The 8,191-nt window shown below is 44.2% G+C and overlaps 1 long non-coding RNA gene across 1 annotated transcript; it reads right to left on the bottom strand.

The window, feature by feature from the left end:
• Nucleotides 1-1,598: 1,598 nt before the first annotated feature.
• On the bottom strand, nt 1,599-5,475 carry LOC134159256 (uncharacterized). Its single transcript, XR_009963092.1, has 2 exons — nt 3,898-5,475; nt 1,599-2,703 (listed from the first exon to the last, which is right to left on the bottom strand). It is a non-coding gene; the product is annotated as an uncharacterized LOC134159256 (long non-coding RNA).
• Nucleotides 5,476-8,191: the final 2,716 nt, after the last annotated feature.

The raw sequence follows: 8,191 nt of genomic DNA on the forward strand, positions 1-8,191 counted from the left end.
GATGAAATCCAGCCTCTCAGTGCAAATGCATGCGACAGACAATCAGCACCGTCAGGGAAGAGGGGCAGCGGTGGGTTTTACAGCAAGGAGCTTTCAGCAGAACAGGGACGAGCCGAGAGGTAAAAAAGATCCATTTAGTGTGACCTGAATTAGCAGCTATAGATAGTGCTTCCTGCATGTTTTACATTTTCAAATAAAAAGGATCTTCTTGTTTAATGGTTAATAAAAATGATTAGTGCTCCCAGGGCAGGGATTCTGGCAGATGCAGACTGTGCTGGAGGGACCAGCTACAAGACACAAGAGAAGATGAAATCAGTTTCTTTTTTTTCCTGTGGAGTACATTTCTACCAGCATTTGCAAGTTAATTTGTGATATAATTATATGTTGCTTCTGTCACAGAAGCGCAGCGTGTGCGATGGGCCAGCAGCCTGCCACTGTCAGCCTGCGGCAGCCCAGCAAACACTGCTGCAGACAGAACAGCTAACAGCTAAGAGGTTGTGGGGGTCTATACACACACATATATATTTGTATATACATATGTATTATATATGCACACTCATATATACACACATATGTACATGTCTATTCACACGTGCATATAATACACATATATAAAATACAAGTATATATGTCAGTGTATATATCTGTATCTATCCATAGAGATATAAAGAGATAGAGAGATGATATAGATTAGATATAGATATAGATATAGATATGAATATAGATATAGGTAATAATAGATATAGTTACGGATTTAGATATAGATATAGATTAGATTTAGATATAGATATAGTTATATAGATATGGGTGATAAACACTATACAGGAAGGCAAGCTGATTGCCTTGGAGCATGCCCTGCTTTGCTTTAGAGCTTCCAGGCTAACTGGCCAGGAAAGCATTGCGTTGCCCAGCTCCCCAGTGTAGCACCCAGCATCACCATCTTCCTAACAAAAATAAAGCCTGCCACGCCAGCCTCTTGGCAGCTCTGCAGCCTCTCTGAAAGCTGGGCTTTTTCTTTTTCTTTCATTATTTTTTATTTTCATGGCATGCCACATAGAGGATTACAGTCAGTAATAGTTTTCTAAGAAATAAAGTCTGTGAAAGTAATTGTTAGAAACAAGCAACAACAGCAAATGCTTGCTGAATGGTTGCCATAGTGCAGGAGCACAATTTGAGATGTAATATCATTACTAATGATATTTACTTGGCCTGCAGAAGAGAGTGGGACTTACGCTCCCTAAATGTCATTTGACTGCTAATATGTCACGAGCACACCCAAGGAAGGGACCAGCGTGACCCAGGGCACCACTGCCCATGGGAAGGTGATGCTGCTGCTGGTGTCCCCTCCACAGTCTGTGCTTTACCCATCACCCCAGGAAGCCCACATCTGGCAGTTATGTGGGTCTGCAAAGAGCCCTCGTGCATGTAGCTGAAGCACTGGGGCTCAGCTCCTCCCTGGCACCCCTGGAGCAGCACTGCCCAGCACCTGAAACAAGCCCCAGGCTCCTATTTACTGATCTGAGTTACACAGACTGTGAGTTCAGACTTCCTCTCCTGTCGGGCTTCTCCATGGGAAGGGGAGACATATTGCATTGCTGTAAAGTGAGCCATTTAGTCTATTAAGCGCTGTTAAGGGTGCCCTGAGGTCTCTGCACATGTGGGACCATCAAGGCAGAATTGTTATTATTATGGTTCTTATTAGTCATAGTCATTTTCCCAGTGATATGTCTCACGTCCAGATGTCTTCCCATCTATCTCTTACATTTTGTGATGCTAACACAAAACTGTTATGAAGATGGACTAGTCCACGTCCTGCTTCATGCAGTACAGGAGCAGAACATTTGTGCAAAAATAAATATATATATATTTTAAATTAAAAGACAAACGAAAGAAGGGGTCATAGTTGGCTAAAAATGAATTGAGCAGTGCATAAAAGAGACAACAGATTAGAGAAGATAACGTTTTAGTTTAAGTGTTCCGTCATTATTAATTCATTTAGTGCTCTTTATGATAATACCAATCATTTGGAATTCATTTGGTGTTTATGTGGATGTCATCTCAACTCCTGCAGAAATTCCAAAGTAATTCAGCATTAATGTGCTATTAAAAATTGTTACCAGACACTACCTTCATTACTTCATCAGCACAGACTAATCTTTCTTCTCCCATTCTCTAAATTCAAATTTCGCTCTTTATTTTGCTTTTATCTTTATTAGGGTTTTAAAATGTAATGCTTCTATTTAAAAATTCTCCTTATGCTACATGAGTGTTGTCTGTTTTTTTGACAGCATCAAAACTATGCAAATAAAGGGGGTGGGGGTTGATGGTGATTTTTCATTTTATTACTGGCATTTGACTGAGAAACAACCAAAAGAGGTTTCAGCTTATCATTTATAAGAGTGAAACTACTGAGCTGGTATTTATGTTCACAGCAGATAACACCCAACCAAATCTGTATGAAATGTCATCTGCACCATGTGGAGTTCTTCCTTTTTGGGCACAAGAGATGCTCCTATGTCCCTAAGTCAGGCAGTGAAAGGATGCAGCTGCCCTGGCCCTCCCAAGGCACCACAGGGACCAGAAAGGTCAAGCTGCCACTGACAACCCTTTTCTGGACTCCCCCCATCAGTGGAGCATCCTTCTGCTTCCAGCTGAGGAACATCAGAATGGCAGGTGCAGTAATGGATATTCTGGGTCCAAACCCTGGCAATAGAGGAAAAAAGGCTGCCCTTGCCATGGAACATTAAAACATTAAAAAAGCCCTAGGAGATTAAGTGCAAAAACCTTGCATTAAAAGAGCATTAATTAGGTTTTATAGTCAGGGACTCAAAGATTAGAAAATGCCAGATTGCTGGGAGTCTAAATAAGAAGAATAAAAATAAGAAGAAAAGAAACACAAAGGCTGGGGTTAGTTCCTAGCTGTGCTTCTCTTGTTGTGCAGCCCCCTAATTACATGATCACATACTATATTTCCCCTAGACACCTGCTTCTTTTGGACCCCAGGACAATGATGTACAGGGGCAGAGTGAAGTTTGGGCTTGGCAACTCTCATTCTGGCAGCCACAACTGGAGTGCTTGACCGTGCAAACAAATGACACTTTTAATGTTGCTTCTTAACAAATATTACTTGTTTGAAATTACAGACCACTAGGGACCCATGTGTATGTGTGCAAAGATAAAGGGGTAGGCATTATTCAGTGCTGTGTAGCCCAGAGAAAGTGAAGAACACAACACAAAGTTCACTGTCCATCCCTTTAAGTACCCATTTCATGGAAAGGAGGGATGAAGTCCTTCAGGTGACCAATGAAGTGAAGCCCATCAGCAGGGTCAACAGGGGTACCTGAGCAGAACAGAAACAGCATGGGCTTGTCACACCAGGGCTTACACTAAATATCCCCAGCTGGTGGCAGAGAAGAAGCCAGCATCAACCTGGCTCCTGGCCATGGAAAAGGCAGATGCCACCACCATCCCCTGGCACTACTGGGTCCTGGCCAGGGCCAAGCATCCTCCACCACTCCCATGGACCACAGAGCACAGTTTTACACACAGAATAAAGCCCATTGCAGAGGGATTTTCCACTTAATGAAAATCCTGCAAGGAATACGAATGCTTATAGGTTAAAGGAACCTGGCAGCTCTTACTTGTCTGTCATGTCTTTAAGGATTGCCATTAAGTCATAAACATGACAAAGATTAAAGAGTTTATTAATGTTATTAGAGAGTTGAGATAAAATGGTTTGCCTCGCAGGGTCTCTCTCCCGCTCTCACTATTTAATGAAAACATTTTCATCACTTTCTGAATCTATTACACCAAATATTCATTTCAGGAGTCCTAGGACAATGTTATTTTAATTAGAAAAGATGTAGCAACCACCTGAAAGTAATACAGTTAAAATACCTTGCCACAGCTCCTCTTATTCTTGCTGCCATCAAATGAGTGTTTTTCCAGCCCTGCCAAGGCAGCAGAGCAAGTGAAGGTGCACAGAGAAGTTTTGCAGCATGAAGACACAGGGAGCCAGCAGCACCTCTGCCCAGGCCTTGAAGTTGGCTCTGTGCATCTCCAACAGCTGTCATGTTGGCCAAGGTTAGTGGGTGATGAGAGCCATTGGATGGGCGGCTAAGTCCCTGGGGAGCAAGTGAGGGGTAAGAGCATCTTCTGCAGGCACAGGAGACAATGTAAAGTCCTTGCTGGTGGAGAAAAGTGAAAGGAGTAAAAGAAGCTTAAAAAATAAAAGGAAAAGGGAGGTTTGTGATGGCCTGTGAAAGGACCATTATCCTCTGCAAATCTATGGCAACTAGTCACAAAAAGCAGAAGAAACAAAGCAGCCAAAGTCTTTTCTTGGTGTTGGCCACTTTGACTTTGGTGGGCATTACACCATGCCTGACTTTTAATCCATGTTTAGGGCAAGTCCAATCTTGAATGATAAAGGCTGAAAATCTACCACTTCCAATCAGTGCCTGCACAGTTATATTTTCCTGTGTGAGCCTTCCTTCCAGCTCAAGACTTTTGAACTCTATTTGCCATGCAAGCAGCTCACAGATGCACCTTCTTTCAAACTTCCCAACTAACCCGATTTGTTAATTTATTCTATAACCTGATTCACTGTTAATTTATTTTTGTGGCTAAGACATCCCTGCTTTAAGGTCCAATTAATTAAAGGGGAGGGCTCAATGTTTTTGCTACGCAGTATCTTCTTGGCACATTGTATTCCATTTTAACTGTATTCCATTTTAACACCACAATGAAGCATTTCCAAAGTTTATTGTCATTAACTAACCTAAATCCATACATCTGCAGATTAATTTCATGCACACAAAAGATTACTCCTTGCAAATGTACCTTTAAGAGGGGAATATTTGCCATAGCAAACATCACTTGTTGCTTAGCAACAGTCATAGCATCACTTACGGAAAGTTTATCCTAAACACCAACATAAAACCCAGGGAAGTGGCAATCTACCCCATGTCATCCATCTTTGCAAGTGCTGCTCAGACCTGGGTTAACAGAGGCAGCATTTGTTAATTTTCCATGGGGGTTTTTGGAGGGGTGTCTGATTTTAGAGATCTTAACAACAATAAAATAATTCTCGGCCATTAAACAATTTTAAGCAGCAATCCAAAGCTTGGTGCCCCATCCTGACCATGATGGAAGTGCAAGTGCAAGTCAATGTGAGCATGAATGCTTGCTCAGGCTGTGGCTATGTTACTGCCAGCTCAGCATTTTGCACTGAACACTTAAAATATTTACACATAGTTTGTTGCAATCAACTCAAGATTAGAAGAGGGAAATCAGATTATATTAAGACCATCCTAAGGGTATCCCGAGGCTGTTTTAGTCTTCCTGGAAGAAGCCTGGAAAGCCCCTACAGCCAGAAGCTGTCAGCTCCCATCACTATTCATGTGACTAGCTACCACTGCAACACACAAACTTTACAATGGTTCATACGTCCCTGTGCCTGCCCATCCATCCATCCATCCATCCATCCATCCATCCATCCATCCACATTGCTGCCTGCCTCCTCCATCTCCCTTGGTGTGCTGCCTGCCAAACAGCTTTCTGACGTGACCTTCCTGCCTGCCCCTTGCCAGCCATGGGTACCAGCCAGCTGCTCCCCTTGGCCAAAAAAGTGGCACGTAAATAGTCTAACAGCACCCATTAGCCCTGCCTCTGACAGTCCATGGAGAGGAGCCTGCAAGCTCAGGCCCAGGTTTTAAAGCTATTATGCCAAATATGTAGGCACAGTTAATTCACAAAAGGTGAATGCAGAGTTTGCAATCAAGGAAAAATTAGCATCTCATCCAGCAGAAAGGGTGAATGTGTGAGCCAGCCAGCACTGCCAGCACCCTTGATTCTGTTTTTGGCAAAGCTGGCTGGCTTGGCAAACACAATGGTAATGGGATAAACTGAAATACCAGGCAACAGGGCTGCTCTTTGAAGTAATTATCCTCCAGGGCAGCAAGGAGCAAGATAAAAAGGGGTTTAGAGACATGGTGTGGATGTACAGGGGACATTATTTGCATTCCTGAAGTCAGGCCTCAGTTTGCAAGGCTCAGGTGTGCTGATGCCAAGCAGCTGGAGAAAGGGCAGGAAAGCCTCAGGTGTGGGTAGAGCAGCAAGGCAATGCGGCAGGAAGAGGAGCTGTGCAAGGATCAGCACTGTCAGCGGGTCCTGGGTTCAGCAGTAGCAGTCATTTTTCTCCGTCTTAGTAACTGGTGCAGTGCTGTGGTTTTGACTTTCAGCTTGGGAGTAGAGCTGATAACACCAATGTTTTTAGTTGTTGCTAAGTGATATTTACTCTGACCAAGGACTTTGTGAGTCTCATGCGCTGCCAGGGAGAAGGGGAAGCTGGGAGGAAGCAGAGACAGGACACCTGACCCAAACTAGCCAAAGAGGTATTCCATACCACAGCATGTCATGCCCAGTATATAAACTGGGGGCAGTTACCCAGAAGGGCTAGGTCACTGCTTAGTTGGGCTGGGTATCGGTTAGCGGGTGGTGAGTGGTTGTATTCTCCTCCCTTGTTACTTCTCTTATCATTATTATTATTGGTGGTAGCAGCAGTGATTTGTGCTATACCTTAGTTACTGGACTGTTCTTATCTGAACACGTGGGAGTTACATTCTTTCGATTCTCATTCCCATCCCTCCGGGAGCCAGGGAGGGAAGAAGAGGCGAGTGACTGAGCAGCTGCGTGGTTCTAAGTTACCAGCTGGGCTTAAACCATGACAGCAGTGTTAAACCCTTATTGATCTTGAACATCTGTCCTATACCCACTGTTCTGACCCACAGGCAGAGGTTTCATTGCAAGCATTTAACTTTGAGAAATACATATCCATTTAAGGGGTAGAGCATAGGACTAGAGACAAGGTGAAGGACTGAAGAGCACAGTGTCTAATCTCATAGTTGGGAACTACAGGTGAGCACCAAGTGGGATTTCATCTGGCATGCACACAGAAGAAGGAGGAAAAGGCAAGGCAAGGAAACAGTAATTTGTGGCACAACACACTCCCTTAGGTCGCTTGTGACTAACCAAGTAAACTGCTGGCATTTTCCTATCAGACACTTGACTCTAGTCCAATTGTGAGATTTTAAACAAAATTAGTTTTGAAGTAACAGCATAAGAGTTGGCATCACCCATTGACCCATGCACAGTGTGCCGTACGGAGATTTCATTTAGAAGAAGCTGAGGAAGCTGAGGATCACCTCTCACTCCCCCAGGCCCTGCTAGAGGTGAAGGCAGGATGCAGGACACATCTCACTGCTCCCACTTTCCACTGCAGACAGCAGGGCTTGTGTTGACACTCTTCTGATACCTATGTGTTAAAGCTTTTTCCTAAAGAAAAAGCTTAAAAAGGTGAAAAGTGTTTTTTCACCAACACCTCAGAGGAGGAGGAAGACAACTGTTCAGCTCCTGCTGAACCTTAGAAGCTTTTCCTTCACTCATAACAGATTTTAATTACTATTCTTGTTCTTTTCAATGGAAAGGCCATGAAAATCACGACTGCACATGAAGAGGTGGTGAAAGGGAAAGCAGCATGGATTGCACCCAGGCAGCTTCAGCAGGGACACACATGGAGTGGCAGGACCAGGACCAGTGGAATGGAGAGACGGAAATGCAGTCATGACCAAGGATGGTTGCCGCAGGGAGAAATAATTTTGCAGGAGGGAGTCTTTGGCCTGTGCTCATCTGTTAAAGGATGGAACAATGTCTTCCCTACAGGGTGTTCAGGCATTGGAACAGGCTGCCCAGGGCCATGGTGGAGTACTGTCCCTGGAGGTGTTCACAAACCATGCCGACAAGAAAGGCCCTTAATGACATGGTTTCGTGGTGGCCTTGGCAGTCTTGGCGGTACATTTGGACCTGAGGATCTTGGTGGTCTTTTCCAACCAGGTCAATTCTATGATGCTGCAGCTTCCCTCTGCCCACACACAGACACACAGGCTTTTGGTGAAGGAGCTGCAGGCAGAGAACCAGAGGGTGAAGCCCAGATGCACTTCTCTGAATCCCTCACAAAAATAGGAATTTCTCATGAAAGATATGCAGGAACACCTCTCAGGGAGAGCCCGCGGCTCCTGGCCAGGCTGGATCCCTGCAGACAGTGGTTTCGGAAAGAAAAGCTCTATTCTAGGAAAAAGCCCCACATCTCCTTCTGCACAGGAATGCATAACCAACCAAGCCGAAAATGTTTATT

Source organism: Pezoporus occidentalis, unplaced genomic scaffold (genome assembly GCF_034315485.1).
Source record: "Pezoporus occidentalis ecotype Australia unplaced genomic scaffold, CSIRO_AGI_Poc_V1 ctg143, whole genome shotgun sequence".
NCBI classification, from domain to species: Eukaryota; Metazoa; Chordata; class Aves; order Psittaciformes; family Psittacidae; genus Pezoporus; species Pezoporus occidentalis.